This window comes from Equus przewalskii, chromosome 1, assembly GCF_037783145.1.
Source record: "Equus przewalskii isolate Varuska chromosome 1, EquPr2, whole genome shotgun sequence".
Lineage (NCBI taxonomy): Eukaryota > Metazoa > Chordata > Mammalia > Perissodactyla > Equidae > Equus > Equus przewalskii.
In genome coordinates, this window is record NC_091831.1 from 4617115 (window position 1) to 4641828 (window position 24714).

Sequence of the window (24714 nt, forward strand, 5' to 3'; positions counted from 1 at the left end):
TTGGACAGGTCGGGCACTGAGCACCTCCTGGGCCTCAAGACACTCCCTGACTCTCCCCTCTGCTCCCTCTGCACTCCGCCTGGGGCCTCATCTGCTGCCTCATCTTTAGTGAGGAGGGAAACACCAGACCCATGTCGAGGCCTGGGCTCCAGATCCAAATATCCAACCGCCTTCTGCCCTCAGACGTTCGGTGAGCATCTCCAGGCTGGGTTTCAAAGGCCCGGCCTGTGTCTCCTTTCCACTAGCACACGTTCCTCCCTGCCTCATAATATCCCAGTAAATTCTGTTTCTCCTGCAACCCTCCTCTCCAGGCTGTGGAGAGCAGGCCCAGCCCAACTCCCCAAACCAGAAACTCTTCTATCGCCCTCTCACTGCATCCCTTCCTCGTAGACTTCCACATTCATGGATTCCTCCCCTGTGAAGTCTCAAATCGGGCCCTCCTGCCCTGGCCTGCAGTCCCAGCTTTAGCAACTTGCGCTTTCACTCTTGGTCTTCCCTTCCTTCTGGATCTATCCCTGACACCTCACCTATTTTCCCCTTCTCCCTTTGCCAGAGGGAGAGGCCCTAAACTCATATCTGAATGCGCAACCACCACGTTGCCATAGCCCTTTAGGGATCTCTGTTGCCCACAGGGGAACCCAGAGGGTGACGTTCAAACTGCCAAGTCTGACCAAGGTCACCCAACGGTCCCAAGATGTCAAGCCTCCTTGAATCTCTCTTTGCTCTAAGTCAAAACAATCTGGACTGAGTCCTTCGTGAAATCCTGCAGCCTCCCTGAGGACTTCTGGGTTCCCAGGGGCTCTGACACCCCTGTCCACCTTTCACTCCTCACTCCTGCCCCCATCCCAACAGGCGCTTTCTGCTGCTGCAGGCTGTGCGTGCATCCACTGGCCTCTCGGGGCACACAAGCCTTAGCATGCAGCATCGACATACTTGACTGAAGATTCAGGGATGACCCAAAGAAACAATGACCCTGAGAGAAACAAAACAGACTTAGAATTGTGCATCTGATTTCAGTGCTCCTGAGCTCCTCATTCATCTCTCCCCTTTTGGGTCCCCTGCCTGGAAGATGGATGACGAGTTAGGAGAAGCAGTGTTTGGGTCCCAGGGCTGGCAGAGGCGGTGTAACTGTTCACATTGGGGGTGTGCAGACGCAGGATGGGGAAGGGGCCTGGAGAGGACTATGGCTGCGCTCCGAATCAGACCCCTGAGTTCCGGTCCCTGTTGCAAAATTGCGTGGTTGTGTGTGTCATTTCCCTTTCCTTGGCCTCCACCTCCTTATCTGAGAAATGGGAATAATAACCCTTGCCTTACTTCCCAGAGTTATGAGAATCAAATGAGAAAATACAGGCAGCTGTAAAAATATAAAAGTATAGTATTTGCATTCATCAATTCCTTAAGGACATGGGGCCAGAGTTGAGGGGCAGGCCAGACTCTCCTCCATGCAGACTTTACAATCCAATCCTAAGACCATAACGTGTCTAAAACATTACAAATTTAGAAAATGCCTTTTCAATATGGTGAAGAAAATAAGGAGGCCCCGTGATGGGCAGAGCTGAGGCCCACTGCGGAGAAAGCCGGCCACAGCTTCAGTGGAAAAACAAACCACCTGAGCGTGTCCCACGGAGAGCCTGACGCTGGAAACAGCCATCGCAGGCAGATGATAAATGCTGCGGGGGTTTCACAGCTTGCGGGAGTCGACTTTGCTAGAACCAATAAGAGCCTCCTTGACTTAGAGAATAAAGCCCTTGTGACTGTATATGCTTTCAGGGGGAGCCCTCCTGGGGCTCATGGCTCACTGTGTGAATAATGCACCCAAAAACTTTCCCAGGAAAGGAACATGGGGGACTCAGGAAATGGTACGTTTGCAAGATGACCCCTTAGTCCTGTGGCTAGTGGAGTTGGGACCCTGCTGGCCAGCAACAGCAGCCCTCAGACAAAGATATGATGCCACCAACCACAGCCACACACACAAACAAGGAGAAGGGGAGGCAAGGTCTGTCCCCAAGCTATCAGGTCTCTGACATGTGGTCAGTGGCATGTGGTGTAGCTGCCATGTGACCCAAGGGACCAGTTGCCCCACTGCTTTGTCAAAGCTGAACTTCTTGAAGGCGCCCCAGAAAAGAGCTCTTCCACAGAGAGGAGAGAAGCGTTGCTTGGTCAGGGCCCCTGCCCTCCTTGGCAGCATCCTTGCTGGCCCAGGTTTATTGAAGGTGTGCCCTCACCTTTTCTTCCTACTATTCCATTTAAATAAAGAATATGGACTTGCTGCCAAAGTCCACAGGAACATTCTCATCCAAGTTTAATAACAGGAAGATCAACTTTGACCTTGATGACTCTATGAGAGTTTCTTGCAAACACGTTTCCAGGTTCCAGACATGGCCACCTTCCTGCTGCGAAGGTTTATTAGCAACCTGCCAAGGAATTGGAAGATATTTCTTAGAGCGCAGCTCGAGATGTCTCTGCGTCTGTCCCCGTGCCAGCCCAGAAGTGCCTCTGGGTGGTGGGGGAAACGATGCCACCAAGCTGCAAATCTAAGGACGCCTGCCTTCCTTCTGAAGCTCCAAGCACTGCCCCTGCGTCGGACTCTGCAGCTGCTGCACCCGCCACCGCCTGCTCCTGGAGATGAAAGCCGAGAAGACAAACGGGGGATAAAAATAGCAGGCTCGGGAATAGAGTTCATTAAGCATTCGATTGTCTTTGCCCCAAATGATATTCCTGGGAATTTTGCTTAAAATCATTTCCTACTGTGTTTTAAAAAAAAACAAAACAAAACCAAAAAATAAAACCTCATTCTTGTCTCCACCGATTGCTCCTGGCAGACGTCAGTATTTTCTTTCAGTCTGGAATGGAGGGGTCTGAATTCTAAATTGGTTTGTAGCAGCATATATTGTTAAATCAGTTTTAAAACGTGGATGCTTTGTTCCCAAATATGAATGAACTAGTTAGAACTTGAAAAATCAGAAACAAAAACCAAATAGCCTCAGACATTTGTTGTATACTCTGGCACAATTGTAGTATAAATTAACGTTAAATTCAGGAAAAAGCACTCCAGTGGGTGTGCGGCGTATGCATATTTTAGGGCCTTTTTGCTTGCCTCAGACCCTGCAGCCTCTCCTGTCCTTTCTCTCCCGTTCCCCTCACCTCCCACGCACACGCTGAAATTTTGAAGTTAGACTTTTAAAAACTGTTCAAGGAGGAATAGCCTTTCATGTTCAAACCATCATCCTCTTGGCGCTTGTGAAATTCCGGGTACACCTGACTCAGAGGATGCACAAATGGCCACCCACGTTGCGTTGGGAGGGAGGACCCAGAACTCCCCCACGGAGTGAATTGTCTCTAAGTCAACATCTGCCCGCCGGCCTGAGTCTCCCGCTCCTCCTTGAGGATTTGCAGACGGGCAGGAACTGCTCCGTTCCCCCTCCTCTGAGAGAGTTTTCCCTTTTCTCCTCCTTTTCCTGCTTTGTTCCTTCCCTGTAGACTGCCATTCACCCTGCCTCCCTCCCCAGCCTGGAGGGCAGATTCGAAGACTTACTCTTTAAGTTTGCCCTAGCAAGACTGTTTCTTAAAAGTTTAACACACTTTCACACCTCCTCAGGATGGCAATCCATTGTTTGCAACGTATTCCCCACTAGCCAAGAGGGGCCAAGGTTCAAGTTCAAATCCTTAGGATTCTCCTAGCAGTGGAATACAGTGCCTGAGAACTGAGTAGGTGTTTTTTCCTCTCAAATTGAGAGGAGTTGAAACAGAGGCTTAAATTGGACAGAACCAGTGGCGTGGGATGGAATGCCTCAAGTACATGTCTTGTCGTGGCGGCTCACTGCTATTTGACTTCTCTGAACCTCTGTCTCCTCATCTGAAGGAGTAGAGAAGTCGTACTCACCAAACCCCCTCTCAAGCTAGATACAAGACCTGAAGAGTCCTCATCTCTGCCCGCTGTCCCTATTCTTCGCAATATTATTGCAAATGATTTGAAGACAAATGGAATATTTACTGATAATGATTTCTGGCAAGACCAACTAAAGACAGTCACAATAACCCGCTCCCTCTGAGATCTGAAGAAAGACCTGGTCCTGTCACCCCTGCAAGGCTCTTTCTGTAGACGGGGCACCTTCAAGTCTGACCTCTTTGGAGAGCTCAGCTTGGCCCACTCTAAGAGAAGACTCTAAGCCAACAAGCCCTCAACCAGAACTTCCGCCATTCCATTTTGCAGCTGCCTCATAATACCCTAGAGTGGAAAGAGACCTTAGGTAACAGCCAGCCGGAAGTCTTCATTTATGAAGAGATGCAGACACCAAAGCCCAGAGATCAGACACGGCTTGCCCAAGGTAGAGCAGCTAGTTGGTTCAGAGAAAGGAGTTAGTAAGAGGTTAGTGCAGACACAAGCTCATACTGCCGCTCTGAGGCTGGGTGTGGAGCTCCCTGATTGACACATCACAAGGACAGGCGTGTGGGGTCCAAGTCCCTTCCTCGGTCAAGCGGCAGAATGAGTGTCATATCCCCATCCTCCACCATCACCTTCCAGGGACTACCCAACCTTCCCCACACCCTCCCACCTCCTGCCTGGCTTTTAGGACTCTCACTATTTGCTTTGGAACATCTTCTGTTCACCGACTGGGAATAAGTGTGAGAATTCCAAGGGAGTGGTTTCTATGGCAACAACAACCTCATGGAAAGTTTCAGAACTTTTACCTCCTACTCAGAGTACTGCAGACATTCAGAAAGCATAAGGCATAAAGACGAGTGCTAATTATCTGACCTGAATTTGCTGTGGTGGGCAGAAGAAAGACAAGTGCAATGCAGCCTGGCAGACATTCCTCATCGGCACATATCCAAATGACTTTCTGGAAGTGAATCATTGTCATATTATTATAATTTCCTGTTAGAGGTGGCACCAGGGATCACACTGAGGGTCATTTGTCTTGCACCGTGAAAGGCTCGGCCTCATGCCTTTGAAGGTGCAGCGTTGTTTTCTCGTCAAGTTGGCAGAAATGATGATCTCGTTGATTCGATGTCTCTATAGCTGAGATGTCGGTGGGGCTGTCAGGTACTTATCCAGCATTATTGTGGTCCCGACAGCCCCTTACACCACTAGTTCTCTCCATGGCAGCAGTCCTTTGGAGACAGAACCACCAGGTAAAAGAGATTGCCTATTAGATGAAGTCTGGCATTCTGGGGTCCCCTTGGCCCATTGTGAACAGAAGAGCTTGGGTCACTGGGGCTTTTATCTGTTGGCATGGGAGGACATGCTCACATTGCCTTAGTTAGCAAGACCAGCTTCTCATCCATAAATGACTACTGGAGCATTCTGGGGCCTTCTCCCTCCATGCATCACTCAACATCAAGCATCTGCAATTACAAAAGCTTGCTTCCAAGGATGCTGGGATAGAGATGGTGGGACAGAACCTTCAGCAGTCCCTCCACTGATGACATAAATATGGCTCCTAGTGTAAGCCTGGAAATCCTTTTCCACTCTGCCCAGTAGTACTCCTTTGCGAAGTTAATAGTCAGAGAGATCTGCTTTACCCAGACAAGACGAAATCGAGGCAGGCCAGCCCCCAGAAGCAATTCTTGTTTTACCAATTAGCGTAACTTTGCAGACCCAACAAATCATGAGGTAGAAATGCCTCTATTGTAAGGTCTTAACCTTTTAGGTTGACATTAAATTGGAAGAAACTGCTCATGTTAGAAATAATTACTGCTGATAATGAATACAATTAAGCATAAAAGAATCTTTATAACTCCGGGACCATTTGTGCACTTAGAAATCGGCTCATATTTTTCCCTTCACAGATGTTACAATAATGGTGTCAACACTTTTATTTCTTTGTCCATAAGCTGGAAATTATGGCTGTTTCATAAATCGCTAACGTGCTCAGGAGATGGAGGCCCAGCTGCAGAGCACATGAGTTCAGGCTCCTGCCCCAGCCTCATGTTTCATGATGACCTCAGCTTCCTGTGCCGAATGGGAACCGATGCGAGTAAGTACTTGTAAAACTGTTTTTGAAGAGTGAAGTTATGAAGAGGTGCTGCGGTGTCAAACATCTGCTTCATCCATTACACTCAAATAGGAGCTGGGAATGTACAGTAGGCGTAAGAAGCATCAATAAATTAAAATTCTCCTGTGAGCACACTTTCCAAGACTGTGCCAATTTGAACCATGAAAGAAAAAAAGATGCTAAAGAAGAGAAGAGAGATTTTTGCTCCCTCTACCAGAGCTGGTTTGGGGAGTAATAATTAGAATCTGATTTTCCTTATGCAGCTGATGGGCTTCTGTCAAAATAGAAGCATTTTAATGGCTGCATGAGACAATGAGGGTCATATTCATTTTCTCCCTCATGATATTGTCTTCATCAAAATACTAGAAGGTGAAAGAACACACATAAAATGTCATTCTAGTTCAATGTGTAGGTTACAGATGGCATAAATACCTAAATAATTATTTATGATATCTGGAATTCAATACTATTAATTATGTTAGGTTGTGTCACCATGCCAGTAACACCCATTTTGTCAAAACTGATGTAGGTATTAATTATGAAAGAAAAATATACAGAAACCTAATCGAGTTTTAAAGTTTTTAAGTGCGTTGTTTCGAGTTGATGTTCTAAATAAGCAGTTTAGGTAGGAGACGTCCCCCACCCTGTTCTCACACACGTGCACATGCCACCACGAGCAATCTAAAGCCCGGCCCATCTACACTGCCAGAGGAGGGAGTCAGGAAATTGGAAATGGAATGCTCAGTAATCCTCGCAGCCTTTCCCCCTGTCCAGGCTTCTTCCCCCTCACATCATATATCAGAGACAGTCGAGACTGTTCACAACCCCACATCACTCCTGGTACTGGAGGCCAGGTCTCTGAATGCGCTGGCAGCGGTGGGGGGGACTGGTGCGCCTGGCGATAGGAAACACGTGCAAGGCTGTGTGTGCAGCTTGCAGCTGGGGGATTCAGAGTATGCCCTGAGGTGTTACTGTGAAGCTTCCTTCTGGGATGACCCAGGTGACCGGCCAGTCCTTGCTAGAATGTCTAGAGTGGATGACACAACTGTTTCCGCTCCTGGGTGGCATTTGGTATGCTCATATCCTAGAGCATCCATCACTCTCAAACCACAATCCTTCCAAAAGTAACTATAAATACCTGTTAGGCCAAAAACTCTAGATTTTTGCCTCATTTATTCCCTAAATAAATAAGTGACATGAGGCCGGCCTGGTGGTGTAGTGGTTAAGTTCTCATGCATCACTTAGGTGGCCCAGGTTTTGCAGGTTTGGATCCCGGGTGCAGACCTACACCCCACTTATCAAGCCATGCTATGGCAGGCATCCCACATATAAAATAGAGGAAGATGGGCACAGATGTTAGCTTAGGGCCAATTTTCCTCAGCAAAAAGAGGAGGATTGGTGGGAGATGTTCGCTTGGGGCTGGTCTTTCCTGGGGAAATAAGAAAAAATAATAAATGAATGAATAAATAAATAAGTGATAGTGGAAAAATCATATCTCCCCACCTCAGTTTCTCTTATGTGTAAAATGAATTGTGTGACACTGATCAACAAGGACTAAATTCAATCTTTGCATCTCCTTTTAAAAATTCTGATACTAATCCGAGATGATAAATTAGAAACCTTATTCACATTATGCAAAATTATTCAAAACAGATGGCGGAGTCAATTTAAAGGCTATTTTTTTTTCCTATCCCTAAGAACAAGTGCTGTTTTGGGGAAGGAAAGAGAGTCGATTTTAATCTGTTTGCCCTTTGAAATGACCATCAGTAACCTACTTCCAATTACCTGTGGCCTCTGACTGTGGGCCTGGGAGATGGCTTTATGAGTTCGAGGCTGTTTGCATTGCCACCAGAATATCTATAAAGGCACTGTCGGCCCACGTGCTTTCAGAGTTTCTAATTGGTTTCTTAAGCAAAGGGAGCGTTCAATAAGTATTTGGCTTCAAAGTCATTGTTCTTAACCACCAAACTCAAGTGAGGTTTGCTCTTTTAGGCAAACTTGGGTTTGAATCTCAACTCTGTCATTTACCAGCTGAGCGACCTGGCAAGCAGTGTACGTCATCCTCAAGCCTGATGATCTTCATCCCGAAAACGAGGCTATTTGTGTCTACAGGACTGTTCAGGGCACTGAAGGAGTCAATGCAGAATTATTAGCATAGTTCCTGGGACATAGAGGCACTTTCCAGCAGTGCCCATTATTACTGTTGTTATTAATAATATTTTAATCATGCGATTAATAATATTTTAATCTGGCCAGTTTCCTACACTCTCTCTCCCTCATCTGCCTGCCTTGGTGTAGCTATAGTCAAGCCAATTTGTCTTGGATAGTTGAAGACAAATTTGAAGCTATGAGGGCCTTGTGGTGTTCTGATTTCGTCTGAGTTACTGTTATGTGTTATTATTACTCATTCCAAAGTGATTAATGTATGATTCATTATTTCATCCCATTTAACCAATAGTTATTAAAATTTTGGTGTACAGAGCAAAATCTACAAATGCAACATTTTGTGAGGAAAAGTGGAAAAGTGCTAGTGGATTAATAAATGAGCAAAGGTACGTGAGGACTATATTGGAGCCAATCCCTTCCAAAGTTATTAAGGCCCAGAGAAGCCCTGGAGGAGCCAGAGACGCACTCAGTGCAAGTGCATGAGTCCTGACGTTTGCCCACGTGGAGCCCTATGCTTCATTGCTCTGGCTCTCCTTAGTTTCACCCGCACATCCAAAGAGTTGGACACACGCAACCCGAGGGGGTCCTTTCACCTCTGACAGTGCTGTGAGCTCTTGAGAGGGCAGTTTGAATGAATACTCTTTAATAATATTTTAGAGTTGAAATCTCCCACTATAATTATGGATTTTTTCATTTCTACTTTCAGTTTTCTCCGTTTTTGTTTATGTATTTTGAGGCTCTTTTATTAAGGGTATACGTATTTAGTAAAGTTATACCTTCTTGATGAAGTCACCTGTTCATTATTATCTAATACCTATCTTTTTTCGTCCCTGGTAACATTCTTCACCAAAGTTCTACTTTGTCCAGGATTAATATAGTCTCTCCGGCTTTATTTTGTTTTTGCTTTTTGATTAGTGTTTTCTGGCATTTCTTTTTCCATTCTCTTACTTTTAACTTTTATGTGTCTTTATATTTAAAGTGAATTTCTTAGAGATAACATACAGTCAGCTCTTGCTTTTTTGCCCATTCTGACAAACTCTGCCTTTTAATATTGGCATTTAAACATTGACATTTAATGTAATTTCTAATATAGTTGAGTTTAAATATATCATGTTGCTATTAGTTTTCTATTTGTCCCATCTATTTTTTTTTGTTTCCCTTTTCCTCATTTTCTGTCCTCTCTTGGGTTGAGTGTTTTTTATGATTCCATTTTTATCTTCACGATTGGCTTATTAATTATAGTTTTATACATTTTGCAGGCTGCTTTAGGGTTTGTAATAATCCTCTTTATCTTATATCAGTCACCTCAAATACTATTATACCACTTCCGGTAGAATGTACTAATCTTATAACAGTAAACTTTCATCTCTTCCCCCCATCCATTGTGCTAGTGTTGTTACGCATTTTTTTCTATGTATAAGCCCACAATATATTTTTACTATCTTTGCTTTAGACAGTCAAAGATCCTTTAAAGAAATTAAAAATCTTAAAAATTCTTTTATATTTATCATTCTTTTTGCCATTTCTGGAGCTCTGCATGGCTTTGTGTAGAATTAAATTTCCATCCGGTATCATACTGTCTCTGTCTGAAGAACGTCCCTTCATTTTTATGGTGCAGTTCTGACAATGAATTTGCTCAGCTTTTGTTTGTAAGAAAAACTCTTTGTTTTGCTTTCCCTTTGAAAGGTATTTTCACTGGCTATAAAATTCTTGGTTAGCAGTTTTGTTTTGTTTTGCTTTATATTCCTTAGTATTTTAAAAATATCACTCTGTTATATGCCAGCTTTCAAAGTTTCTGACGTTAAACCTCCGATATTTCTCATCTTTGTTTCTCCATGTGTAACGTTTATTTTCTTTGACTGTCTTCGAGATTTTCTCTTTGGTTCTTTAGTGGCTCAACCATGATCTGACAAAGTGTGTGTTTAATTTATCTTTCTCAGAGTTCTTTGAGCTTTTTGGTTTTGTGACTTGTTTGACTTTCATTAATTTTGGAAAATTCTGGTCATAATCTCTTGAAATATTTCTTCTGTCCCATTCCCTTTTTTACCTTCTGGGATTGTATTTGCAGATATGTTAGACCATTTGATATTATCCCACATGTCTTGGGACGTCTGTTCTCTTTCTCGTCCATGCCTCTACTCTTTTTTCTCTTTGTTTTTCAGTTTGGATAATTTCTATGGATTTAGCTTCAAATTCACTATCTTTTCTTTATGTGCTCTGTCTAGTCTGCTAATGTATCAATTGAAGGAATTTTTTACTCTGCTATTATGTTTTTTATTTCTAGCATTTTCATTTGACTCTGTTTTGTAGTCTCCATTACTTAGCTGAATTCCCTGCATTTGTTCATGCAAATTGTCCACTTTTACCCTAGATCTTTAACATATTGATTGCAGTTATTTTTAAGCCCCTCCTGTTAGAGCCCACGTCTGGTTCAATCTGGGTCTGTTTCTGTTGGCTATCTTACCTCTCGAAGGTTTTTTCCCCTTGCTTTTGTCTGTGTGTGTTTTGTGATTTTTGATTGGAAGAAGGACATTAAGTATAGAAGAATAGTAGATACTGAGGTAAAGTGTGTTTGTGCTTAAAATCAGCATACTTCTTCCTCTGTCAGATCATTATTGTGTGGAGTTGAGTCAATCTAGTCCCTAGCTGAGTAGCATTTGGGTTTTGTTGTTGCCATAGTTATACATAGTGCACCACAGACTTAAATCCCTTCTCTGGTGGGCTGCCGCAGTCTTGTTCTTTGTGTGGGCCTGGCTGCCTGAGGGTTCTTCAGTGTTCCTGTTCTAGCTTTAGCTTCCAAAAGTTCCTGCACACCTCTGTAAACTGGGGGGGCCCTCTCCACGATCTGCATTCCTTCAGTGGCCGACTACCGTTGCTTGTACCTCGTGTAAGACCTGGGGTGAGATCGGGGGCTGGTTCTCATCTCTCCTAGCCTAGCCTCAGTCTTGGGCAGGCTGTGTATATCTGTACATTCAGGTGGGGTTTCAGTGTTCCTGCCTCCTCCACTGGCAGCCGGATTTTGCTGTAGATCTTTAAGAGTGTCTTTGTTGGGGGAGAGTTTCCTGCCCCTGTCCCAGAGGGAGGCTTCCAGGCTCCTGTTTGGGGCAGAGAAAGCTGCATTTTGTCTCTATGTCTTCTAGGGAGGCAGTGAGTCTTTGCCTGTGTCCTGGGGTGGGGGTAGGGGTTTTCTGTCCCTTCCTCAATGGTTTAAGACTTTTTCTTAATATGAGAGAAAACTCTGAGAAGAGGGGTTTAGTGCATATGTGCCAACGAAGGGAGCTCACACAGGTCATCTCTCCTCCCCTAGCCTTTCTCGTAAGCACCTAGTAGTGGCCAGTGGAAAGGACCTTGTGAGGGATTGTGGATTCTCTTTGTATCTGGGGCTCCCAGGCATTTAAAAGCCTCATTGTAGCCCACTCACACTTGGTCTCTAAGAGTTTGTTAAAATTTCAGCTTTTTTCTTCTGACTTGTGTTCATGATATCTGCCTCTTTTTCCCCATGCACTGCCAAAAGTGAAACCATTAGTATGTCTGATGTCTCCTAGGAGAGGCTTGTCAACATTCAGAATTCAGTTTACCTAGTTGCCTTGTGACATCAGTTCAAGAAAATGTGAGATTTATAGATTATCCAATTTTTTAAAAAAATCGTTGTTATAGTGGGAGCAAAGATCTGTTGAAGGTTTCTACATCCTAAATGGAAGCAGAACTCCCAGGCAGAGGAAACTGGTAAAATGACTCCTGAGGCCTTTTCTCAAGCTCTGAAGAATGGCGGTGACTTGGTTGGGAGCCTTGAAGCTGTGCATTCAAAGGAGTATTTCTGCCTCATCTTTTCTGTATTTCTCTAAACTCACCCCCTTGTTTTCTCTTATATTTACTATGCATTCCCTTCTCAGCGTCCTTTGAAAAAGGAGAGAGCATTAGTAGAATTGGCTGCACCAGGCACATAGACACCAATAAAGAGTGCATTTTAATAGATTTTTTAAATTTAAAAAAATTCAACTATATTATAAATTCTTCTCAATTGTGTTTTTTGCGTGTGTGGTACCTGCTTTGTGAGCTACCTCAGGGGTACATCTATTGGGCTTGGCTTTTGGGAAGAGCAGAGAACTGTCATAAAACTTACTCCGTGCATATACTAAAAGAGGTGGTAGGTTTGCTTAGAAAACACATGGTAGTTTTCAATGATGATATTATCCCAGAAAATAGATGAGTAATGCCAGAAAATAGATGAGTAATGCCGTTACACAATACTTGTTGGATAATTATTTGCAGATAATCCATGATTCCATCTCTGGAAGACATTATTATGCTCTGAAAAATTTTGGACTATTTGGTACTTACTATTTGCATAAATTTTGTGCTTTCTGCCCATTACATTATTTCACACCAGCAAGACAGATGATATGCTATGATAGAAATGAGAACTTCAATGAGTAGACTGAGAGGAATTTGGGTTCCCTCATGGATTGGTGAAATAGTCTGACTAGACACCCATGTAGGATCATTACTTTTTTGTTAAGTGAATTTAGCTGTGTTTGGTAGGTTTTCTACAGTACGATGCTTACTGGAAATTTGAGAGAAGTTGAGGATGGGTTAATCTCTGTAGATAAAGATTTGAATATGTTTTTTAATATAACAATTCGTATTTCAACATTTTAACGGTAAAACTACCATTTAAGGGCTCAACATAGAGATGCCAATGACAATGATAACAGGAACAGCAACGCCCTGTCTGGAAGCTGAGGTGGTAAGGGTGGAATAGCCCAAAGAGAACTTGATGATCACTTTGCTCAAGTTCCTTCCCTCTGCCTAGAAATCTTGTCGTCATCTTCCCTTCGGTATCTTTTCTGCCTTGGTCTCCCATCCTGGTCAACCACACCCGTGTCCACCAGGCCCCAGCCTGGAACTGAGAGGTGTCTTTTGCTCTTAATTACCTTGTTTGCCAACAGCTGTACCAGCAGACAATTCTTATTGCCTCTTCTTTCTCTTCTTAATATCTGTGCTCTCTCTCCTCTCCAGCCCATAGTTCAAATTATTGCTGTTTCTCATCTGTAGGTAGAGTGGCCTTCTGATTGGTCTGCTTCCCTACATTTCAGACTTCTCCAAATCCTCCTCCATCATCCACCAAAATGACCTTTCGAAACTGCAAATCCAATCATGTGACCGTCTTACCAAATGTTTTGTTATTTTCCCCTTAACTACAAGATGGAGTTCAAATTCCTTATCCTGGCATAAATGCCCCCCATCGTCTGGCCCCTGAGTGTATCCTCAGCATCTTCCCTCGCCATGACCTCCAGCCACCTCCCCTGCTGCCAGCTAAGGCCCAGCTAAGGGACCCTCAGCCTTTCACACCTCTGTGGCTGGTCCTGCTGGCCCCTGGGCTACTCTCCTTCCTTCCCTCTCCCTGTTGAATTCCTCCTGCCTTCAGGGATCAGCTCAAGGCCTACTTCTTTGGAGAAACTCTGCCTGTCTTCCCCTCTTTCTCTCTCATCCTCTACCCTCAACATTCTCTTCTGTGAGCTACCGGTGTAGCCGGGAAGGCTCACCTTTATCAATGGCTCATAACAACTTAGTGCATCTATTGGTTTGATGTCCATCATCTCCTCCTGGTGTGTGTAAACCTTTGCCCCTTTGCAGGGGGCAGCTGAGTGAGGTTGGGGACAGGGCTTGTGTCTTATTGCAGTTTTTTATCTGTATCTTGTCATGATCCTTCATGCATATAAGTTAGCAAATGTCTATTAAATAAATGTAGGTTGCCTGATGGAATACGGTTTTCTGAGATCATGTCTTATGCTTTCGAGTAGCAGAGGACAGAGAAGTGGCACTTTGGAAAGTTTGATGAGATGAGGCGTGGATGTGGCATATATATGCTGTTAGAGCTTTCTCCTGGCATTTCAGGGTCAAGGTCAAAGTGGGCAGTTAGTATTTGTGAACCCTTGGGGTAGAAAGCACTGTTACGGCCTCTAAACATCAGTGTGACCTCATATGCTCTGTCCCTTCCTTTATGGGATTTTCTGAGTCATTTCATTCTTTACAAGACTTCCAGCTGTGCTTGTCATGCTTGCGAAGCCCACATTTCTCTCCAGACCACAGTCCTTCCTCAGAATCATTCCTGCTTTTCCAGTGGCTTCTTAGGCAATTCCACTTGGATGAGTCATACAGGTACCTTGACTACGGACAACCCAAACTGAAGTCACTCTTTCTCTTCCTTTCTCATCCCCTGCCCCGGACACTTTCCCATGCTCTTTGCCCCTGGGTTGATGCCATCATTATTAACTTTCTCATGTCATCTAGACCTCTCAGGCATCTTTGAGTCTTTCCTTTGAGTCCTTCTCAGCAGTCCACTAGTCACCGAGTCAGGCCCATTCACCTCTGAAACCTCTTATATCTGCCCCTTCCTTGCTTAGATAATTGCACCAGCTCCCTGGCAGGTGTTCTTGCTCCTGGTTCTCCCCACTTCTCAGGCCACCTTCCAACCTTCCATTAGCACCATCCAAGGTACATAAGGCTCAGAGTTCTTCTCGGAGTATACAAGGCCCTTCACAGTTGGCCACATTGGGTTTGCTCTCTGCTCCTTTGCAGTGTAGGCACTGTGCTTTGGTCTTAGGACTCTTTCTTTCTCCTGAACACAGTGTGAGCTGCCTGGACCCATCCTCTGCTCTTGCTCTGCTATGTTCCTATTCCTGCAACACTTTCTTCTCATTTCTTTGCCTTGAAAACTCTGACATCATATTTAATATCCTGTTAAAATATCACCGCTCCCCCTGCATGAAATCATCCTGACTTCCCCATCAAAGTCAGTGCTTTCCTTCTCTTCGTGCCAGGAAACTTGAGTATGTGCCTCCGGTGAGAATTTATCACACAGTATCGCAATTTCTCTCCGTTGGTCTAGGAAGTGCCTGGGGACAGGGACTGTGTCTTGCTCACCTAGGCACCCTCAGTGCCTTGCACAAGGCCTGGAAATCACAGGTACTCAAATATCTGAACACAAGTGTGAATTAGAAAGATCAAAGACTTGTGGGGTTGGCAGTTGCAGGGAGAAAAGGGGGCTGGCGGTTAGGAAGAGAAAGTGCAGGAACAGATGAGGGCCCAGCTTGCACTGAGGTGTTTATTTGTTTTTGATAATGAAACCTTGGGAGAAGGGGTAAAAAAGAAAACATGGTCCTTAACTAGTCACCTTTTTCTATTATTCCTCTTCCTGGGGATGGAGCCAAGATATATTTAGAAGGGGTCTAAAGTTTCTTGGTAAAGTTTATGATTCTAGGACAAATCAAAAAGGTTTTTGCATTGTATGCATTTTTTTTCTGGCACATGGCTTAGCAATTGCACTCTGCAGGTCCGCAAGGACTCTTGCAGTTCCAAGATTCTGCGAAATCGTCTCCAGTAAGTCTTTGTAATAGGGAAGTCCAAGACAAGATGTTGCTTTTCAAGGTGTAAAGGAATCCATACAAACCTACGCTGTGTATGCTATTACCTGGATTGCTAACTACAAGCCCGTTACTGGCTGATAAATTTAATTCATGGCACCAAAATGGGGTGACGAAGAAAGCAAAGCCAAGGTAGGCAGGTTGGGAGTCCGAAATCAAAGTCAACAGCGAAAGAAAGATCTGAAAAGAATGACATTCTAGCTCCTCATTTCTTTTCCTTTCAGGCTTTATGGCACTTGGAAGAAACAAAAGCTTTACAGAGAAAAGGCTGGTTTGGCAGAGAAGGCTGGCTTCCCCCTTCAGCTCACTTTCCTGTCTTCCTGGCTCTTTTCTCTTTTGAAACAAAGCACTGAAAGGGCCTGCGTTAAGGCTTCACCTCTCCTCTTCCTTCCTCTCTCTTGCTTCTCTCCTCTATCTCCTGAATAGTTCTGGAGAAAGCAGCATTTACAAACGTGCTGTGCTGTGCTGGGTGCTGAGTCGGCCCTTCTCTCTCTCTGTCTCTCTCCCCGCTCCCTCTTTCTCCCTGATGTAATGTCTCTGAGTTTGTCTGGCTCCAGCTGTCCTCCCCTTGAAGCAGAAAGTGAGGGGGGTAAGTTTGGGGAGACAATCTTGACGTTATTCATAAGGCCGCATTTCGTTCCAGCAACTCTGTTGGATCCACGATAGTGCAAATCTTCAACTGTTCCCCTCTCTTGGAGGATCAAATTTACAGTTTTCTCCTGGCTGTTCTTCATGGTGAGACACTTGAAATCCACAGGCAGACTGAGCCAACTGGGCAGAAAGTGTGGAATTCTGCAAGGCTGCTGAATGAAGTCAGGGACCAGCCTAGCTAATTTGCTGATTTACTCAACTTGACCCAAATGAATTTCTGTGTAAACAAAATTTATGAAGAAGTCTTTGAATAATTCTATTAAATGAAATGCCGGGCTTTTATTTTCCATTTTATTACATTTTCTGAACACTGTGTATTCCAATCATATTGAAACATTTTGTTTTCAGGCTCTGTAGAAAGTGCTGATGGTTGAACCTCAAAAGAATTGAAGGGTTAGTTCATAAATGAATAAAAAGCCAGCGGCATTTATCCAAAGTTTGTTTAACTATCCTAACCTCATGGGCCTGTAAAAATTCAACTGAAAATCATTGAGAAGAGGTTTTCCCATGAGATCCTTTGGCACTTTCTGCTTCTGCTTGGATCAGAAATACCATGAGAGTATCTTTTTTTTTTTACTTGCAACATTTCAACACTCCTAGTTCCATTTGCAGATGGAGAAGAGCAGAGGGGGGAAAAAAGGGAATGGGAGAAAAACATGGTTGAACTTTTCTTAACCTAGAAGTTATTGCAGCTTTTACATGAAATTTCAAGCCAAAACATCCCCGGTTGAGGCCAATTGCCTCTGCCTAGGAAACCTCCCAGTCACAGGGGCCTCCTTCACCAAGGTTCTGGTTGAAGATGGCCGTTTCAAATCAAGTCTAGGACATCTGATGGTGGAACTCAGCCTCTGGCCTCACCACCCATTAGCCCAACCTCTCAGGGTGTAACAGATACGGAAATTAAATCATTGATCCAACTAGACCAGTGCTCTGGTGTTCATGGAATAGCGTATTTCGTATCAGTCCTTTAGAAGGAGAGGTTGTGTGAATACATGGATTGCAAAACTAGCCACAATCCTCATATCTGTAGAGACGGCAAGAAGATTAGTGATTGCCTCACACAGGGTCGGGGGAGAGCTGGAGGGAAATGGGAGTGATTGCTAATGGGAATGGGATTTCTTTCTGGGGTTAAGAAAATATGCTACAATTGATTGTGGGGATGATTGCACAACTCTGTAAATATACCAGAAACCATTGAGTTGTACCCTTTAAATGGGTGAATTGTATGGTACGTGGATTAAATCTCAATAAAGCTGTTATACTAAAAGAAAGAACCACAATCCTTCACTCCTCTCTGAGCCCACGCCCTTTGCAATGTGACTTTGCAGCTCTTCCCATCAAGGAATGGGGTCTACGTTCACATCTGTTGACTCTGGGCTACCTTGTGGCTCTTGTTGGCCCATAGAACATGGCAGAAGTGACAGTATGCCAGTTCTGAGACTTAATTCCCTCGAGGCCTTGCATGCTTCTGCTCACTCTTTCTCCACTTCTTCACTATGAAAATGCACCTGGGCTAGCCTCCCGGAAGGTGAGAGAACCTGTGTGACAGAGCTGAGTCATCCCAGCTGAGGCCATCTCAGCCCACCTGCCAGCTGCCTGCAGATACATGAGCGAGCCCAGGCAAGATTAGCCAAGCCTGCCCAGAACAGCTGAACTGCTCACTGAGCCATAGATGCATGAGGCATAAGAAATTGTCATTTTATGCTAAGCGTTGGGGCAATTTGTTCTGCGGCAATGCCTGACTGATACGTGTGGCAATCTCTTTGAGACTCTAGCAGCATGGGAAGAGAAAATGGCACAGGTTGCACTAGTTACCCACTGGGACCATAACTTCACTCCGATTTTTAGTCTTTGACCAAAACTTTCCAATTCTTTCATTTTTCCTGAAATAGTAATGAAACTCATCCTTGGATAGGTCAGAGGTGTGATCATTGGACACTTGCCCTTAGATGGCATGAACATCACATTAACATTTTAGGACCTTCTGGAGAGGAAAGTGCTGGGCTGGTTGGAGCACCCAGCCTTCCCATCAACCTGGGAGGGGCTGTGAAGCATTTTCATCACAAAAGTAGGGCCAGCTGTTATTTGTTACACATGGGTCACACCTACAGCATCCTGATGTGGCTGACATAGTCCACTCTTGTGTAATGGGGGGAAATCAGCTTGCAAAAATGTAAACAAGATTCACGACCCTCACACAGCAGATGTTTTATGGAAGCCCCCACTCCATTAAGTGTCTTGGGATGGCTGGGGAAGTGGAGGGAGAGCCTGCTCCCAAGGAGCCTGTATCCTGCCAGGGGCAGGGCTGTGGAACAGGCTCAGGCAAAGGGCTGAGAGAAGGGAAGGGCAAGGCCAGAGGTGGCTGCATGGGAGAGGCACACTTCTAAGGAGCTGAATGATTTTTAAGTTTTTGAATTTTGTCAAGAGTCAGGTGGAAATGACCTGAGCCAAGGTCCAGAGACAGATAAGAATGGGGAGTACATATATGTAGGAAAGCGTCCCACATGGACGCTGCCCAGCAGAACTTTCTGCATTGCTGGTGTGGCAATTGACATTAGAAATGTGGCTGGTATGACTGAGAAATCAAATTTTAAATTGCATTTACTTTTAACTAATTTAAACTTAAATAGCCACACATGACCAGTGACTAGCATATGGGACAGCTCAGCTCTATGCGAGGTAGAGACGAACATTTTCTTTTTTTGCTGTAACAAATATTGTACAGCTATTTTTTTCAGAGAAACACTGGGCTGTGATTTAGTCATAACTAACTTCCACACTCCCAACCACCCAAATTTCTTCTGTCTGTAAGAGATCAGCTCAGTGGGACCCAGCACCCACATGTTCAACAAGTGCGTGTCATCATGGACTGTTCTCCATGTGCAAGGTGCTCTGCTTGGCAAAACACAAAACAGGAGAAAAGGGTCGTGCAGTCCCTTTGAGTCTGGCTGTTTAAAGCTTACAAAACTGCAGGAGTGGCTTTGATAACATTTTGGAGTAAAATTATTTAAATTAGAAAATGATGAATTTACAAGAATAAGGAACTTGTGCATTTAGAGAAGGCTCGTCTTAATTCTGGAGGTTGGCAGGTTTGATTTCTATTGTCATTGAAGATGATGTAATTGTGCCTTAATAAGCGAAATTATTAAAGGACTTATGCGCTTTCATTTGTGAAACCCAGGGAGAAAGGTCAATAAGGACTCCCCCCTGCAAATCTCCAAAGAATTTGAATTTAAAATTAATCTCATTCTATAAGGAAACATGTAAAATCAGAAAGACAGAAAGCAACCGAAAAAAAAAGGAAAAAACCCCTTAATTTATGTTGACTTCATTATTCTCTAGATTAAAAGCAGCTCAACATAAAATGAGGACTTTGAGTTCAAACTTTTAAGGAATTCCCATATTTGCATCAATTTTTAAAAGGTTTTATAACTAATGAACTTGGATTTCTTTTGGCATGGCATAAAATCCATTTGTACAGTTTTTAATTAAGAATGCAGCCTATGCAATTAAAATTAAGGGTAGGGACTTCATCTGATGTCCTATGAGAACCCCAGTCGAAAAAATTATGGTAATGCTGTGTGTCCTAAAAGCCTTCTCTGGGTGTCACAAACACGTGGTGAGCAGTCACCCCCACTGCATGATGAGGATTTGCTTAAAGTTGATAATTAGGAACATTTAATTTTGATGTTTTAGGGCCTGTTTACCAGCAATCTCCCTGGCATTTGTTGTGGGCTTAGGAAGCAGGGCCAGGATCATCTAAAATTGAACTCAGAAAGTATAGACTGGGTCAAATTCACAAGCCATAATGCAAATACTACAGTTTTTACATAGGCAGGGGAATTCCTAATGTAGATTTTAATATTTAAAGTTACCACTGCCATTATTGAGAATATTAAGATGCTTTCATGTCAAACTGATTAAAATTACATTTGGAATAATGAATGACATGTAATGTACAAATACCACTCACTTCTGCTTTTTTTTTTTTTTTTAGTATAAACAACTGTAATGGAAAGTCTTCCAATGTAGTCTTTGGGGAGAGTTGGAGCGAGGCGGCAGAAACCCGGGGCCAGCGGGTCCTGTGAGGTGGTCTGCTATGGCCTTGTGAGTCACAGCTGGCTGAGAAGGAGACTCAACGGGAAACTGAACTCCTGGAACTCAGTATTCCTGTTCTTCCTAATGTCTGGAAGACTGAGGATGCCTGTTAAAGGAGGTTTTTATATCTGGCAGCAGGAGACAGCCCAGGTTGCGGGACTCTGAGGCCCTTTCATTTCTTTAAGCAGCTAGGGTGCAGCTCCACTTGTATGCTGTGGGATGCTCCCTCTCATCAAAGCCGCAGCAGGTCCTTATCAAAATCATCTTGGTTCCATTCTCCCAGGGTGTAGGTCACATACAAAGCTGTGCTTCTGGCGTTTGTATTCAGAACGCGGATATACCGGCCTCCCCAGGTAGCCCTCACAGTGAGGAAGGTTAGTTGAGAGCCAAGCCTGGCAAGGAGTCCCCTCCCGTGTGCTGGCAGCTCTCAGGGGCTTCCTTGAGTCTCAGCAACCCACCATAATTCCCCAGACAAAGCACCAGGAAGAAGCTGCTGGCTCCTGCCTGCCCCCGTCCCCAGTGCAGCCCACAGAAGTGGGGAGGACGGTGGCCCTCTGCAAGAGGTCGAGGCTTGCTTGGGGGCCTCCAGCATCCGAGATGAGGACGCCTGCAGTGCCTCCGCCACCACTCCTCCATCAGCCTCTCTTTTATCACCAGAATGACCTTTTGTATTGTTATTACTAGATTTTGTTTTTTAAGAAAAGTTTTAGGTTTATGGAAAAATGAAAAAAAGTACAGAGTTTGCATACACTCTCTCAGGCTGGCCCCACCCCCTAGATCCTATGGGTAACGTCTTGTGTTAATGTGGCACCTTTGTTAGAGAGGATGAACCAGTGGTGACACGTTATGATTAACTAAAGGCCGTGGCTTACCTTAGGGTTTCCTCACGGTGTTGTACATTCTACGGGTTTGGACAAATATATAACGGCACGTATCGTATCCACCATTACAGCATCATACAGAATAGTTTCCCTGCCTTAAAAATCCTCCATACTCCACCTATGCATCCCTCCCTCCCCCTAAACACAGGGATGGGATCATGTTATCCCCTGTGTAAAACTGTTAAATTCAAAGGGCTTCCTGGCGCCCTCCCCTACCGGTACAAGCCGATTCTATTGCTGCCTCTTTCCTTCACCTGGAAGAGTTATTAAAGAGAGCACAACTCCATAGCTGAGGGCATTAAGAACCTTCATGCTCTACCTGGTCCCTGCCTGCCTGTCTGGCCACATCAATCCCACATCCTTATATCTAACGAAGTGTCCTGGATGAGGGCATGGGCTTTGCTCTCAGACATACCTGGTCTGGAACCCATCTCCTTCACTCTCCAGGTGCCTGACCTTGAAAGAATTAACTACTGTCAACAACATCGTAAAATATTAGTGACACACTGGGAAGGTATTTGAAACAGAAGCAGCAAGTGTATCCTAAACATAAGAATAGTCTGTGCATGTTTCTTTTATTCATTGAACAAGTGTTTGCTAAGTGCTTACTAACATGCCAGGACATCAGCACCCAGGCATTAAGATGTCAATATCATACCCATTATCTCAGAAAGTCTATATCTCCATTGACATATAGAAATAAAAATAAATATGTATTTACAATTTCTTTCCAGAAAAGTCATGCCAATTTAAGTGCCTACTGAGAGAGTACTAGAATACCATCTCTGGTTCACTTATAACCACTGATTCTTCTGTTAAAATATTTGCCAATCTGATATACAAGATAGTGTTTTGTATTGACTCACATTTATTAGATTATGAATGATTTTCACGATTATTACTCACTGATTTCTCCTTTGAATTACCATTTTGAGCAGATAATGCTATCTGCAAATAATAGCCTTTAGATTATTCCTTACATTTTAAAACTAGTTTATTTGGATTGCATTGACTAAGGCATCCAGCACGGTGCTCAGGGTCTGGGGTATCCTTTCCTCATAACTGATAGTAAGGGAAGTGTTTATAATAAGTTGCCATTGAGAATTATGCTTGCTGTGTATTTGCGGATGATCTTTTTGATTAGGTCAAAGTTTCCTTCTACTTCTTGTTAGTTCAGAGTTATTTGCTTAACATGAGTAGTGGTTTTATTCAGTGCTTTTCTGAATCCACCGTAATGATCACATATAAAGTATTTTTTTTCTGCTAATTTGTTAATGTGGCATATACATTTATAGACGTATCACCAATTTTGCACTCCTGGAAAAAACCTGAGTTGAGTTCATGTTTGATTGTTTTCTAGTCCTTATGACTGTATAAAATGGGGATTATCTGTTCTCGAAGGTTTGGAAAAATTCAGCCGTAAGGCTATCTTTGCTTCTAAAACTATCCAGGAGAGTGTCTTTTGCAGCATTAGATGTTTACTAACAATTCAATTTATTTAGTGGTATAGGTTTATTCAGATTTTTCTGCATTTTACTAACGAAATATATTTTTTTAATGTATTGGTAAACATTTTCTAGAACGTTGTGCATTTCATCCAACTTTTCAAATTTACTCACATTGCATTGTTCAGAATATTTTGTGTGTGTACTTAAGCCTCCTTTCTGTTCTTGATATCTTTATTTTTTGCAGTTTTTTCCTCTTGTTTATTCTTGTTGGAGTTTTTGTTGCTGCTGCTTGTTTTTTTCTAATTAATTAGTCTTTTTAAAGAGCCATCTTCAGATCTGTTTACTTTATTTCAGTTACATTTGCTCTTGGTGTTACTATTCCTTTATTCTATTTTTTTATTTATTTCAATATTTCTTTCTTCTAAATAAATGTATTTAAGACTATAAATTTGCCTCCAATTACTGCTTTAGATACATCCCACAAATATTTGTACGTACTAGAGTCCAGGGTCTCATTCCAAATATTTTATAATTTTCATTGCTGCAGTGTGATTTCCTCCTTAAACTATGGTTTGTTTAATGAATCTTTTAGTTTTCAAAATGTGTTTTATCATAGTTTTCTAATTAAATTGATTGAAATATCTTCTTTATTGATTATTCTTATCATAACAAAAGGTCTCTCTTTTTACCTTCAATTTTTATATTTTCTATCTCACTAAACAATTTTCTTTCAGTTGGTATTTCCCTGAGATGCATTTTTCCATTTCTTTACTAAAAATATTTTTGATTCATTCTGTTTTTGTTGTATATCTTTTAAGAAGCATATATGTATTTATATTTTAATCTGGCTGATGTTCTGATTTTAATATGTGAGTTTATTCTATTCTTTGCAGTAATGGACACATTTAGGATTATGACTGTCGTACTTCTTGGGTCCTTTTTTTTAACGTTTGTCTTTGTGTGTTTTCTCCTTTCTATTTTCTCTGAGGGGTTTCAGATTTTTTCTCTATCCTTTGTATTTTTCTCTGCTGGTTTGGAAGTTACAGATTGCCCTCCTGGTTCTGTGGTTATCACTAACTGTTTAGAGTTTATTTAAAAATTATGTGAACATGAATGTGGAGTTATTTCATATCTCCATCTGGCTCCTGAACAAGGCTAGGATTTCAGCATGTTAAGGATCCAACAGCTAACTTCCTGTCCCCTCCCTTACCTTCTCTGTAAGGTTTTCCAAGGTTGAGTTCATCATACCAAATTCACGTAATTAAGTATTATTTCTCAATGTCAATAATTAGTTAAGTTTACCAAGTATTTTATCAATATTTCTTGAGCCCACCTCTTCTCTCGGAGCTTGCTTTAATTCTTGCTGAAGACAGACATCTAGCAGACCTTTCAGTGAGGGGCTTTGAGTGGCAAATGTTTAGCCTTTGCTTTTCTGAAAATATCTATTTTTCCATCAGTTGACCCACGTTTGCTCTCAGAACTTTGGCGATTGTCCCCATTATGCTCAGGCTTCTTCTGTTGCTGTGGAGGGCTTCCCTCTGTCCGTGATGTCATCAAGATTTCCAAGTGGTTCTTTTTTTTTTGTGGCTGCTTAGTCTCCTTTGAAGTTTTCCTTTTTGTTTCATAATTTCTTGTCTTCTAAAATTAGGTATTATTTTTTCTTTGCATATTGAGGATTCTAAACACACTTATTTTAAGGTCTTTTTCGTGTAATTCTGTTGTTCTTGTTTCATCTGGAGCAAATGCATCTCCACTTTAACGATTGTGTTGTCTGCTTTTCTCAGCGCTAGGTTTCTGCAAGTGTTTCCTGGAACTTTGTGTTTATGGATCCTGAGAGAGAAAAGAGTGCTCTGTTCCTCCCCTGCTCTCCGCCCAGTACAGTAGCTTGTCTGTAGTCTGCACTCGGCTTCCTGGGTCCCAGCAGGTCAGTGTGCCCACCAGAGCCTGGCTCAGTTCTGGGCACAGGGCTGGGATCCGATTTTTCTTCCTCAGGCCCTAGCTTCACAGGAGATGCAGCCATGAAGGTTCCCATCAGCAGCAGCTT

At 43.2% G+C, this 24714-nt stretch overlaps 1 long non-coding RNA gene across 2 annotated transcripts; it reads right to left on the bottom strand.

Annotated features, from left to right (window-relative positions):
* Positions 1-1357: 1357 nt before the first annotated feature.
* Positions 1358-24157, bottom strand: LOC139075223 (uncharacterized). 2 transcript variants are annotated; one of them, XR_011527410.1, is made up of 5 exons: positions 24004-24157; positions 13100-13308; positions 12507-12571; positions 4760-6074; positions 1358-2619 (listed from the first exon to the last, which is right to left on the bottom strand). It is a non-coding gene; the product is annotated as an uncharacterized lncRNA (long non-coding RNA). The 2 variants fall into 2 exon arrangements; XR_011526322.1 differs by lacking the exon at positions 4760-6074 and having other exon boundaries at positions 2273-2619; positions 24004-24144.
* Between the last annotated feature and the right edge of the window lie 557 nt (positions 24158-24714).